The sequence below is a fragment of the Triticum aestivum genome, chromosome 5B (assembly GCF_018294505.1).
Source record: "Triticum aestivum cultivar Chinese Spring chromosome 5B, IWGSC CS RefSeq v2.1, whole genome shotgun sequence".
Taxonomy (NCBI): Eukaryota; Viridiplantae; Streptophyta; class Magnoliopsida; order Poales; family Poaceae; genus Triticum; species Triticum aestivum.
The window spans coordinates 39622171-39637519 of record NC_057807.1 but is presented as its reverse complement, the minus strand read 5'-3'; positions in this window follow the sequence as shown (position 1 = coordinate 39637519).

The window sequence follows — 15349 nt, the reverse complement described above, 5'->3', positions numbered from 1 at the left end:
CAGGTGTAGGTCTGCATAGCTAACTAGAACAGCCTGGGTTTGTATTATTTTACTAACTAAAACAGTGGCCCTTGCAAAATGCGAGGGCACCTAGCTACTACATCAAACCCTCCAAAAAATCTTTCGAAATTCCAAATAATTTTAGGAAATAAACGTTAAAGAAAGTTATTTCTTAGGACAAATATTTGTTTGGTCTCTATAATATTTTTTTTCTCGATTTCGTCCTCCAGTTATTCCAATGGATAATTTTATTGATGAACTCTTAATACTATGTACATTTGTTCCCTCTTGTGGGTTTCACCGTTTAAACATTTTGATCATGTGACACCTTTGTGTAAGACACATCACACAACTTTAAGTATGGAAACTATTTTTCCATATTAAAAAAACAACCATATGTTCTTAAAATCATCAAAAATACGAAAGAACATACAATTTTAAGAAAAATCTAAAATGTGATTTTCACTAAATCTCCAATTTTTTAGTTATTTAAATTTCTTATCATTATATTTACTTTTTTATATTTTAGGATTTTTTTAAATAAGATAAAAATATCCAATGAAATAATCTTTGAAGGTAACTTTTATCTAGGCACCACATGAGATAAATCTACCGTTGTGATGATTAAAGCCACTTTCAGCAAAAAAGCTAGAAAATGTCAGGAGTTGGGGGACAAATGTATCCGATTTAAGTAGCTCGTGGTGGAGCCTATACTCCCCAAATAGTTGAGAGAATAAAGTTCTCAGTTCTTTTAGTACAATCACAATTACATATAGGAATATAGGGGCAATTCTAATTCTAATTCTAATTTGAGACATGGTTCAATGAGAACTATATGTGGGTGAATAGTAGCTAATTTAATAGTGTTATGAATATGGCCAAGCATCATTGTAAATATTCAATTTGTCTTATTTAATTATTTACTTTATTACTATATTTAATTTGATTTCGATATTTTGTAGTATAGTAAACATATGTTGTGCTGATATGATGATTTTATTTAGAATATGGGACAACTTTTATGGGGGTATTTCAAGGCAGTGAGTACTCAATGCACCCCAAATCAGGAGACGCCTTGATCACAATAAAATTAAAAAAGGGAAAACTAAAAAAATATAATAAAGCCCTTAAGGAAGAAATAAAATAAAATATAAACTAAAAAAATCATAATAGCGAAGTCATCTAAGCTAAAATGAATAATTGGGAGTAATATTACCCTTGAAGAAGAAATAAAAGAAAAAAAATCTAAACAAACAATAAAAAAATGCGCAAAATTTACACAGAAATTTGGGTAAGTCACTTTTTTTAACAACTGGATAACTGAGTACAAGTAGTGAATTGAACAATTAATTGTGACGGAGACGGACCTCACCACACCAGTTGGCCTAGACCAGCGACGGTTATGCATGCATGGATGCACTTGTAGCCCATACGTTCAAGAAAACAAAAACAAACATAATCGAACACTCGAGTTTTCTAACAACTAATGGATTACTGACATTGGTACTACCCTTTAAGTAGAAATAGAATTGTATGGAATCAAAATAGTGGAATTTATATTACGCAAGATAAGCACATAATAGTGGAATTTATGGAATTGCGATATGTTATAACATGCAGAAATTGCGCTTTGTTATAGTATGCAATAATAAATTGTATAATAGTGGAGTTACTATTGATAGTACCATTAAATAAGAAAAAATGAACTAAAAACTATAACAAAATCAAAATGACAAAGTTTTCTAAGGAAAAATGAATTAGAGGCATTAGTATTGCCCTTTAAGAAAAAAATTGAAAAAATGACAAAAAATGCTCGCTATTTACGGAGAAATTACATTCTTTATAATATACAGAATAAGCATATAATAGTGAAATTACAAAAAAAATACTAATAAAAATTGTATTAGCGGGATCGATATTACTCCCTCCGTTCCTAAATATAAGTCTTTTTAGACATTTCAAATGGAATGCAACATACGGATGTATGTAGACATATTTTAGAGTGTAGATTCACTCATTTTGCTCCGTATGTAGTCACTTGGTGGAATCTCTAGAAAGACTTATATTTAGGAACGGAGGGAGTACCTTTAAAGAAGAAAGAAAATAACATACAAACTAAAAAGGAATCAAAATAATGAAGTTTTCTTGGTGGCATTGGTTTTACCCTTTCAGAAGAATAATGAAATAAAAAAATGACAAAATTTGGGACGCGGATTTGGTGAATATGGTTCCACGCGCACCCTTTATGAATAGTAAATTAAAAAAACTAGAGTAAATGTCAGAAATCTGAAACTTTTTTGTAATATACATAGTCAACCGGTATACTCACGTGAAGTTTCACGAAGAACTCACATCCATGGTACCCTGGGCAAAAATGACAAAATCAAAGCTATATTGAACAACATGTTTGATGAATAGTATGGTCCCAATTGTATTTTCTTCACTAAGAATACCATGGATGTCAATACATCAAGAAACTTCATATGTGAGTAGAATGGTGGACTAAGTTTCATATCCCAAAATTTGAGATTTTTTTTAAAATCCAGTATTTTTTTTTCTGATTTTACTATTCATGTGGGTGCGCATGGAACCATGTATATTTGCAAAATATGCACATAATTTACACAAAATTTGCGCTCTTTTACAACATGCAACTAATGGAATATTCGCAAAAATGAAAGTTTCTACGGAAGAATGAATCAGTGGCATTGGTATGATCATAAACAAAGAAAGAAAATGAAGTAATAACTAAAACATTATCAAAATGAAAAATAAATAAAAAATTAAACAAAATCAAAATAATAAGGTTTTCCGAGAATTAATGAATTAGTGGCTTAGGTATTACCCTTTAAGAAGAAAGAAAATGAAATAAAAGACAATGATGAAATTTGCACACAATTTACACAAAAATTGATCTTTTTTAAAATATGCAAAAATGAGCATATTATAGTGGTATTTTCACACAATAAAAGTTTCATAAGAATGAATGAATTAGCCGCATATGTATTACCGTTTAATAAGAAAGAAAATGAAGTAAAAACTATGAAATTTAAAATAATGAAGTTTCTAAGAAAGAATGAAGTAGTGGCTTGGTATTACCGTTTAAGAACAAAGAAAATGAAACAACACAGAAACAAAATTAAAATAATGAAGTTTTTAAAGAAACAATGAGTTAGTGACATTGGTATTACCATTTAAGAAGAAAGAAAATAAAAAATAGAAACAAACAACGATAAAATATGGCACACAATTTACATAGAAATTGCACTTTTTTATACTTTGCAAGATTATGTATGTAATGAAATAATAACTAAATCAATAACAAAATAAGAAATTTTTATAAGGAACAATGAATTAGTTGCATTGGATATACTTTTTAAGAAGAAAAATATGAAAAAAAATTGTACACAACTTTGCACTAAAATTACACTTTTTGTTGTATGCAAACAAGAATTATATAATAGTGTAATTTTTGCACATACTACAGTGTACTTTTATATACATTTACACACACCCAACATCGCAAAAATACCTATAACAGAAAAAATAGAAACCAACAAGTAATAATGAAAAAGAAAAAGGAAATATACCCATCGAAACCGATAGAAAATTTTAAAAACAGAAGAAAAAATGCATACAGACAGCCAATAAGAAAAACACGTAACATGCTTCAGCCCAACAAAAAATCGACTAACCCAAAATATGGTCAGTCAAAAAATCCAGCCCAATACAGAACAGCACACACAAAGGATAAAAAAACCAGCATACATCTTGTAGCAGCATCCAACGGACGAAAAATTCGAACTGACCCAAATTTAAAAATCAGGCAACTTACATATAGCTAAACTGAAAAAATAATGTGCACCTAAAATGAGTTAGCTAGCTAGCTTTTTACTGCCAATGCATGTGTGTGCCTGTGTGTCGATGTCACATTTTTATGTGCGTTTGCTGAGGCTTCACCCCCATCACATTTCTTTATGTATATATATCCAATTGCATGCAAAGAAATTAAGGTTCGGCTCGGTCACGCGCTGCACCTGTGTGACTCAGACTCGTCTTTGGTCGCTTTACTTTTCTCTCTTGCATTGCGTTGCTCGGCTACTTAAAAAGAATCCGCCACAGCCCTTCGGAAGAAAGAAGAAGCAAACCAAGCTCGTAGGCTCCCATCCGACCAGTGACCGAGTTCCCGACCCTGCCGGCCCCTAGTGGGGTCGACTGTTGGAACCATGGATGGCAAGAAGATGCGTGATCCCCTGCTTGTGACCGTGGCCAAGGAGGCGATCCAGGCTGCCATCCGGCTGGCTATCCATGCTGCTTTTGAACTACATGTACATTAAAAATGCCCAAAAATTGGTGAAAACATACCATTTAAGTTACTGACTATGTATTTAGGCCATGTCAACAAATAAGAAGTACGCGTTCATTAATTTGAATTATATCCAATTGAATACAAAATTATTAATAAAATGTCTGAAATATAGCAAATAATGAAACCTACAAACTTCAAACTTTTCTTTCATACAATAACAAGGTCATACAAAAAAATACCACACTATAATCTATAAACCAAACATAGGGAATTCTCACAAATTACCTACTCCTAAGTGTTTCAACCGTGGCAGATAAAACAAGCTTGACACCGTTGGCGGGTGCTACCAGTGGCTGGCACCATCTTTCAGCCCGTCATTGGCGTTGTTGTCCCACAACTAACATGTAACGCCCCGGATGCAACTTTCCATATTCGTAACTCCAACTCTTGCCTTTTCCGGAGATGCTATATGTTATTTCCTCCGTGGTTGGGTTTTGTCTGTTGTTTTGCTTTTGTTCTTGTTATGCATCTCGTCTCATGTCATCATTCGCATTGCATCGGCATCATTTTCATTAAAACTTGCATCCGTCCGGGTTTCCCCGGTTCTCTCCGTTGTCCGTTCTGAGCCCCGACCACACTCGCACGCGCCCGCGGCACCTCCGAAATATTATTTTATAAGTGGCATAAAAATGTTCTCGGAATGGGTTGCAACTTGTCATGTGGTCTTATTATAGTGTAGACAGACCGCCTGCCAAATTTCATCGCATTAGGAGTCCGTTTGTTAGCCCAACCGTCATCCGTAGCGGCACCGTTGCCGGTTTAATCGTCGGACGTTTCGGTCTCCGAAACTGTTGCCGGGCTGCCTTCTCTTCTCTCTTCTCAGCCCAACCCCCCTTCGCACAGCCCATCTAATCCCTCTTTGCATAGTGCATCAAACCCCTTGGCTTCGTTGACCGTTACGTGACCACCTAACCCCTCTTGCCAGCTCTCAGACCCCTCGCGCGCGCGTCCGAAACTCCCCCGAACCCGACCCGAGCTGTCGTGACCGTTGGATCCGGATCATCCCCAAACATCCGCAAAACATCTCCGTTTTGTTAATTGGGCTCCCTAACTATTTTATTCGCGACCATCCGATTACGATCGGAGGGACGAGGTAGCCCCTAAGCCTAGTCCACCTGCTATATATACACCGGACTAACTATAGCCTAACCCTGAAATTTTGGATCAATGTCCTATCCATCTCATCGCCGCCGCCACTCCACAAAATCCCCTCGGGATCCCTTCTCCTCATTTTCCTCCAGCCACCAACCAGAGCTCCCCACTGCTCCTCCCCGATTCGCTCGCCCGACCAACCAGAGCAGCTCCTCGATCCAACTCCTTCGCCCCGCCGTACCAGAGGCCATGTATGGCCTCATCACCGCGCGCTCCGGTGACCCAGCCCGCCGGTGACCTCGACCTCCAAGTCCGGCCGCCTCCGTTCAGCTGCTGCCAACGAGCAGATGAGTCGCCGCCCGTCTCCTCTTTTTCTCTTCCTTTTTTCCATTCCTTCCTCCTCTGATCTCTCTCCCGTGCACAGGAAGGCCATGACCGCGCCCGAGTTTTGCCTCGTTCCCCAGCCGTCGCCTGCTTCGTCGTCGTCGCTCCTAACCCGCTGCCGCCCCGTTCTTCTGCAAACTGTGCCCGCGCTGCCGAAGCAGAGCCGCCATGGACGCCAAGTCGCCGCTTGTTGGAGTTCCTGCCGCGCGTTCGTCTTCTTCAGGCGCTCGAGCCAGGAGCCAGGAGACGAGCAGTTTGTTCCCTTCTCTGCCTCGCTCGCCCCAGCAACCGTCGTGCCCGGCCCCCCCGTTCGCCTCCATGCCGACTCTGCCTCGCCGGAGTTCCTTCGCCTCACGTGGCCGTCGCCCCTGCTTCCTCTGCTTCAAGGACGACCGCAGCGCCAAGTCCCGCTCGATTCAGCCGCTCCGTTGACCGCGCCTCTGCCTCCAGATCCCCCGGCCCAGCGCGCCTCCTCACCCAGCCCGCCGGCCTGCTGCCTCCACCGACCGGGCCAAGGCCGATGGTGAGCGCCCCAGTGCCCACCAGATTCAGCCAAATGAATGTTTTTTCCCTGACTGCGAATTTGTCCATTATTTAGTGTTTAGCTGTTTTACAGAAAACCCCCTAGACTCACGCATATAATTACTCACAAACCATGCATCATATGTAAAAACTTCATATATGTAAAATGCTCAGAAAATTGTGTAGATTAATAATATGCCACTTTCATCTATGTTAAAAATGTTTAACTTGCCGTTTATTTAAATTTGCTAATATGCCATGTTAAAATGATTTATTTCATAACTAAATAACCGTAGCTCCATTTTAAATAAACTTTATATGTAAATGGGGTGGAAAAATGCCTAGTTTAACATGGTCCACTTTATGTTGCTGTTTAACAACATTAAAATTGTGTTTAGGGCAGAACAGTACCGAATCTAAAATATGCATATGGGGATTTTCCGGACTTGTTGTTTGTTGTTCCGGCCTCATTTAAACTTGCCTAGATAGGTAGTTTCGTTATGTTTCACCTCTTGCCATGTTTAACAACATTTAATATTGTTGTGTACCTAACCGAGAGAGAACTAAATAATTGATGTGGTGTTTCGTCAATATGCAACTCGTTGCATATTGAGCTCCACTTAACTTGTAGTATTGTTTGGTTGCCTTTGCCATGCCATGCCTTATTAAACCAGACATGCATCATACTTGTTTGTGCATCATGCCATGTTCATGCTTGTGCATTTACCATGTTCTTTGTTTCTTTCCATTGTTGCTTCTTAGTTCCGGTAATGTTGCGATTGTGAGGATTTGTTCGACTTCTCCCGTTCGTCTTCTTCATGGACTCGTTCTTCTTCCTTGCGGGATTTCAGGCAAGATGACCGCTACCCAGGATCTCAATACTATCATTGCTATGCTAGTTGCTTCGTTCTATCACTATGCTGCGTTACCTATCTGTTGCTCTTCAAGCCTCCCAAATTGCCATGAACCTCTAACCTTTGACACCCTTTCTAGAAAACCGTTGCTTGGCTATGTTACCGCTTTGCTCAGCCCCTCTTATAGCGTTGCTAGTTGCAGGTGAAGTTTGAAGATTGCTCCATGGTGGACAGGATTTTGGTTGGGACATCACAATATCTCTTATATTATTAATGCATCTATATATATTTGGTAAAGGGTGGAAGGCTTGGCCTTATGCCTGGTGTTTTGTTCCACTCTTGCCGCCCTAGTTTCCGTCATACCGGTGTTATGTTCCCGGATTTTGCGTTCCTTACGCGGTCGGGTGATTTATGGGACCCCGTGACAGTTTGTTTTGAATAAAACTCCTCCAGCAAGGCCCAACCTTGGTTTTACCATTTGCCTCTCCACCACCTACTTTTCCCTTGGGAGTAATTAACCCAAGGGTCATCTTTATTACAGCCCCCCCGGGCCAGTGCTTGTCTAAGTGTTGGTCCGAACTAGAGCCCTTTGCAGCGCCCCCTCAGGGAAACTTGAGGTCTGGTTTTAGTTGTACGGATTGCTCATTCGGTGTTGCCCCGAAAACGAGATATGTGCAGCTCCTATCGGGATTGTCGGCGCATCGGGCGGTCTTGCTGGTCTTGTTTTACCATTGTGGAAATGTCTTGTAAACCGGGATTCCGAGTCTGATCGGGTCTTCCTGGGAGAAGGTCTATTCCTTCGTTGATCGCGAGAGCTTGTCATGGGCTAAGTTGGGACACCCCTGCAGGGTATAATCTTTCGAAAGCCGTGCCTGCGGTTATAGGCAGATGGGAATTTGTTAATGTCCGGTTGTAGATAACTTGACACCAGATCCGAATTAAAACGCATCAACCGCGTGTGTAGCCGTGATGGTCTCTTCTCGGCGGAGTCCGGGAAGCAAACACGGTCTTTGGGTTATGTTTGACGTAAGTAGGAGTTCAGGATCACTTCTTGATCATTGCTAGTTGACGACCGTTCCGCTTGCTCTCTTCTCGCTCTTATTTGCGTATGTTAGCCACCATATATGCTTAGTCGCTGCTGCAACCTCACCACTTTACCCCTTCCTTTCCCTTTAGCTTTGCTAGTCTTGATACCCATGGTAATGGGATTACTGAGTCCTCGTGGCTCACAGATTACTACAACAACAGTTGCAGGTACAGGTTATGCGATGATCATGACGCGAGAGCGATGTTTGCTTGTCTTGGAGTTCTTCTTCTGCTTCTTCTTCGATCAGGGGATAGGTTCCAGGTCGGCAGCCTGGGCTAGTAGGGTGGATGTCGTTTGAGCTTCTGTTTGTGTTTCATCCGTAGTCGGATGTTGATCTTATGTATTGTGATGTTGTATTCGAGTGGCATTGTATGCCTTATGTATGTATCCCCATCTATTATGTAATGTTGATGTAATGATATCCACCTTGCAAAAGCGTTTCAATATGCGGGTCTATCCTTGGTGGGACCTTCGAGTTCCTTTTGGATAGGGTCGCATATTGGGCGTGACATAACATCGGTCTAGAGAACCAATAGCGAGCCTAGTCTCACGCCCGCCACTGGTCTGTAAATTTCAGTGCCAGGCCCGCTTTTCTACCCGCCACAACTATTAGGCAGAAATACCAGTGACCGGCTCATGCAGTGCCGGTCACTAATGTGCATGCACTTATAATCTTTTTCTTAGTAGCGTTTCTTGAAAGAAAAACTGAAGAGCAGATTAGAGGCGGAATGGGGTCTTTATACATCGGGGAAAGAGTGACACTAATGAATGCATGACCGACAAATTCATCCATTTACCGACCACCGCTACAATTGTGTTCGGAGATAAGCAACCACCCAAAATGGTTTTGATTGCAGTCGGACTAGCAGAGGCACAATCACATTAGGACAATTTATGTCTAGGCAATTTGACTGCCCGTAAACATTAGATTTACGAATTTCGGAGCACATTGTCACCGTGCAGTCATGTTTTTCATGTCCTTTCCTCATCGGGTCGCCTCGCTGTAGAGCAATGCGCCATAGAACATGTATCGCGATGTGCTAGGAAAGCGAAACTAGACATGTGTTAGGTCAGTTAGCATTATTCGGTGGAATCAGTTCACCAGGCCGAGTGGTGCGATTCTTCTAACCGAGGCTCGATCCTGCGTTTGTAACATGGATGGTTAACGATGTGCATGATGTAGCAGAATCGAAGCACATCACGTGCGCACGCTCAAATGTAAGACTGCACGAACGTGTACAGTACTAAACAATCTCACCCGAGTGGAAAAGTCCGGACCAAACCGACATTTGGACCCCCCATGGACTACATTGTGTCAGCAGCTCTACGGATGATCCAACGGCAACACCTGAAGTGCTACAGGGGAATCCGGCAAGAGAGCAGCAGGCCAGGCCCAAGAGAAGCATTCAAGCCCCAGCTCGTCTACGCGGCCCAGAATGGGCCCGCTAGCTAAACACTATTTAGCTGTCCAAGTGGCTCTGTAGCGTGTGGTGGTGACGGCCTCAGCCGAGGTTTGGATAGGATAGTGGTGGGAGTGTTGGTTGGCTCGTTGCGTCCTCCTTCCTCCTCAATTCAAACTCCCTATAATAATTGAGATCTGAGCATATGAACTAAGATAGATCGATCGGAATGATTCATAGCTTACAATTGGCATCAGAGCTTCGATCCTGGCGCAACAAGTTCCGCTCCATCATCCCCACGCGACGAGGTTCGCCGCGCGCCGCCGCCATGAAGCTATGGAGAGCATGTCGCCGGCGACGAAGGCGGTGTACGAGTTCCTCAAGGCCAACCTAGCGGAGTCCCTCGACGTACGTTTCAAGCGCCAAGAGGAGGAAGCGGCTAAGTCGATGCGGTCCATCATAGGCGATCTGATGACGCGCATCGATGATCTCAAGCTGTCGATCGGCGTTGACATGGACGAGCTTCGCACCGGGCTGGAACGGGCGCCTTCCGCCTCCACTTCACCCGCACGAGGTCGACCGCCGGCAAGCCAATTCGTGACCGCCAGCAGAGACACCGCCCCTGAGGGCAGCCGGTCTGCTCCAACGGCCAAGGGAAAGGATCACGCTCCGTACATACCACCACCGGCCAGAGGTACGAGATCCGACCACAATCCAGTGTTCAGTTCGTAGTTGGGTGAATTACACCGAGAGAATACTGACACCTATGGATTTGCACCGCGCATCGACTGTCCCATTTTGACAGCACCAATCCGAGGCTCTGGCAGTCGAGATGTGAAGATTATTTCGGCATGTGTGGCATGCCGAAGCATCTCTGGGTCCAATTCGGCTCTACTCTGTTCGAACGTGCAGCAACGCGTTGGTTGGAATCGGTTTAGAGAAGAGCACCAAATGCATCCTGGGAAGAATTCTGCAGACTGCTACAGTGCCGATTTGGTCGAAATCAGTATCAGGCGCTAGTTCGAAAATTCCACAACATAGTTCAGACAGGCTCAGTGGAAGATTATGTCGAGCAGTTTGCTGAACTATATGATCAGCTATCTGCGTATGAGGCCGTTCCAGAGTCTGTGCATTATGTTACTAAATTCATCGATGGACTGAACCCGACTGTTAGAGTGCTGGTGGCATTATAGCAACCGTCAGATCTGGATGCAGCTTATGAACTGGCGTTATTGCATGAGTCTCTGACCAGTTATGCTCTTCAACAAGGCCATTCTGTCAAGCGACAACAGTATACACAGGCAGTCACTTCGGCCAAACCAGCTACGACCAAAACTGCTGAAGATAGACGAACTAATTCAGATGTTCAAAGAAAGAAGCTGGGTGAGGACAAATGGGAAGCACTAAGATCTTACCGCACGGCCAAGGGCCTGTGTTTCATGTGTGGAGAGAAATGGAGCAGAGACCACCAATGCAAACAGATAGTATCACTCCATGTGGTACAAGAAATGGTTGAATTTTTTCAGTGCACATCAACAGAAGATCTGCTTACTGATGAGGATGAAGAAGTGAATCTTATGGTTATTTCAGAAGCAGTCGAAGGAAAATCAGCCCACAACAAGGCCTTCCAATTAAGTGTTGTTATTCAGGGACAACATAGAACATTCTTGGTAGATTCAGGCAGTACCCATTCCTTTGTGGATACCAATTCAGCTAGCACATTGGCAGGAGTGCAGAAATGTACAACAATGAAGGTGAAGGTTGCAAATGGAGGAATTATGAGTTGTGACAACTATGTACCAAAGTGCCAGTGGTCAGTGCAAGGAGTTCAGTTTGAACATGACCTTAGAATCTTGCCTCTCAGCTGTTATGATGGAATTCTGGGTATGGACTGGTTAGCTAAACATAGTCCAATGATAGTAGACTGGGAACAACAATGGATGTCCTTCCCCTTGCAGGGTCAGTCTGTAACAATTCAAGGGGCAACACCTGTTGACTTTGCTTATACCATCATAGAACTGTCTGTAGTGACTGATTAAAATGCTCCCACTCTCATACCAGAAATTCAGGGACTTATTGAGGAATACAAAGATGTGTTTGCTACCCTAGTTGGTTTACCTCCTAAAAGAGCTTGTGATCATGCCATTCCTCTTATTCCTGGTGCTATACCATTTTCTCACAGGCCCTACAGGCTGGCCCCAGAGCTGAAGGATGAGGTAGAGAAGAAAATCCAAGAGATGTTGGATTCTTGTGTCATTAGAAGGAGTAATAGTCCCTTTTCTTCACCTATGCTCTTGGTCAAAAAGAAGGATCATACATGGAGGCTAGTGGTGGACTATAGGCACCTGAATGCACTTACAGTCAAAGGAAACTATCCTATGCCTGTGATAGATGAACTCCTGGATGAATTACATGGTGCTCAATGGTTTACAAAACTGGATCTCAGAGCTGGATATCATCAAATTAGATTAGCTCCTGGAGAAGAGTACAAGACAGCATTTCAAACCCATCATGGGCATTTTGAATTCATGGTTGTTGGTTTTGGGTTGACAGGGGCACCAAACACCTTCCAAGGTGCCACCAATGTTTCCTTGTCACAAGAGCCTGAAATGCTGAGGACCTTTGTACTAGCCTTCTTTGATGATATTCTGATTTTCAGTAAACACTAAAACAACACTTAGAACATGTCGGGAGGGTTTTGGAAGTGCTTTGAAAGGACAAGTGGTATGTGAAATTTTCCAAATGTGAGTTTGCCTCCCAAAAGTTATTGTATCTGGGCCACATTATCAGCAAGGATGGTGTTTCCACCAACCCTGAAAAGATTAGTACCATTGAACAATGGCCTACACTAGTGTCAGTGAAAGAAGTGAGAAGTTTCCTTGGGCTGGCTGGCTACTACAGGAAATTTATTCGTTACTTTGGGGTTATTGCTAAACCCATGACTAATCTCCTACGCAAGGGCAGTGTGTTTGTTTGGACTAGCATAGAGGACAAAGCCTTCCAGACTCTGAAACAGGCTCAAGTTACTGGTCCTGTATTGGCTCTTCCAAATTTTCAGAAGGCTTTCACTATTGAAACTAATGCTAGTGACTGCGGTATTGGGGTTGTGCCAACACAGGATGGGCACCCCCTAGCCTTTGTCAGCAAGGCTTTGGGACCAAAAAACCAGACTCGAGTAATTGCGACCATTCTTACAGCCAGCACATGGACAAGGCATAAAACCATCCGCCCGCTTGTTTGCCTCAGCCGCAAGCAGAAAAGTATGCACGCCCTCAACAAACTGGGGAGAGCATCGGTCATCGTACATCCATTGCCGGCTCATCTTCATTACACAACACCGAATAGACCAAATTAATACAAGTTCATACATAAAGTTCATACAACACTTAAATGCAACAAACAAATAACTCTCTAGCTAAAGCATTTAAATGCAACAACAAATGCGATCAAGATCGCAACTAAGGTAACAATTGATCCAACAACATAATGATACCAAGCCTCACTATCGATGGCATATTTTCTAATCTTTCTAATCTTCAAGCGCATTTTCTCCATCTTGATCTTGTGATCATCGACGACATCGGCAACATGCAACTCCAATTCCATCTTCTCCCCCTCAATTCTTTTCAATTTTTCTTTCAAGTACTCATTTTCTCTTTCAACTAAATTTAACCTCTCGACAATAGGGTCGGGTGGAATTTCCGGTTCACATACCTCCTAGATAAAAATATCTATATCAACTTGATGGGCATAATTTGTCATAAACACGAAATGCAACAAATAGTTTTAAAAGAGAATATACCACATCCGAGTCATAACAAGGACGAGGGCCGACGGGGACGGATATCAAAACCATGGCACTATGTATAACAAACAACGTACGGATAAGATAATTATTATACGAGTAACTATATATCCAAATCACACAAACATCAATTTTTTATATAAAATTTCATGAACAAGAGGCTCACCACAAGGTGGTGCCGGCGACGGGACGGTGCGGGCGATCGACAGTGGTTACGACGGAGATTTAGAAGGCACTAAGTAAACCACACCTACATATGCAAGCTAAGTGTTATTTTAACCTCAAATTGCATATAAATCAAATACTACCACATATAATTCCTCCCAAATTACTAAAACCCACAATTAATCACTATATAAACCAATGCAAGAGCTAATCTAGCAATGAGAGATGAAAGGACAAAGTTGCTAACCTTGGTGATCATTTGAATGGATGAGGGTCTGCAAATCTTGACAAATTTGGGGCAAATTTTGTGATGAACTCGAGAGGAAGAAGGGAAGAACAGAGGAGAGGGAGAGGGGAAAGGGGGAAGAACAGAGTGCGGGTGGACAAAGGATTTATATAGGACGACCTTTAGTACCGGTTCGTGCAACGAACCGGTACTAAAGGTGCTGGAAGGGCCCCACTCTGACAACATTATTACCGGTTCGTGCCACGAACCGGTACTAAAGGTGCTGGAAGGGCCCCACTCTGACAACATCCTGCCACCACTCTCATTAGTACCGGTTCGTGGCACGAACCGGTGCTAAAGGTTTGCCACGAACCGGTACTAAAGAGCTCCTCACGGCTAGCCGTTGGAACCGGCACTAATGGACACATTAGTGCCGGTTCTGTTACAAACCGGGACTAATGTGTCTCACATTTGACCCTTTTTCTACTAGTGCTCTATCAGTATATGAAAAGGAATTTTTGGCAATTCTCCTGGCAGTGAAACAATGGCGCTCTTATCTGCAACTCAAGGAATTCAACATTATCACTGATCAAAAAGCCATGGTCAGTTTAACAGAACAACGTTTGCACACAGCCTGGTAGCAAAAGGCCCTCACCAAGCTCTTGGGCCTAGATTACAAGATTGTATACAGGAAGGGGGCAGATAACAGAGTTGCAGACGCCTTGTCCAGACGACCACATGAGCCTGGTGACTGTTATACAATCTCTGAAGTTCAACCAGCATGGCTGCAAGAAATCATGAACAGTTACTATTCTGATCCTAGTGCTACTGCTATTCTGCAGAAACTAGCTGTCGACCCAGAGGCAGATCCTAAGTTCACATTACATGGGGGCCTGCTTGGTTTCAAGAAACGCATCTAGATTGGTTCAGATGAAAAATTGCAACTTAAGATCATCAACAGTCTGCATGCCAGTTCAGCCGGTGGACACTCTGGTTTTCCAGTAACTTTTCGCAGGGTATCACAGCTGTTTCAGTGGGAAAATATGAAGAAAATGATCAAAATGGTCTTACAGCAGTGTCAGGTCTGTCAGCTCGCGAATCCTGATCGTGTACCTTATCCTGGTTTACTGCAACTATTGTCAGTGCCTTCACAGCCATGGGAAATGACGACAATGGACTTCATTGAAGGTTTACCAGTTTCACGACACTACAATTGCATATTGGTGGTCATTGACAAACTGACCAAATATGGTCATTGCATTGCACTCAAACATCCCTACACGGCTGCCACAGTGGCTGAATCCTTCCTCGATCGTGTGTATCGTCTCCATGGCCTCCCTGACTCATTGGATTCAGATTAGGACCCTATTTTCACCAGCATTTTCTGGAAGGAAGTGTGTAGCAGAACTGGTATTAAACTTCGCATGAGCTCAGGTCAACACCCG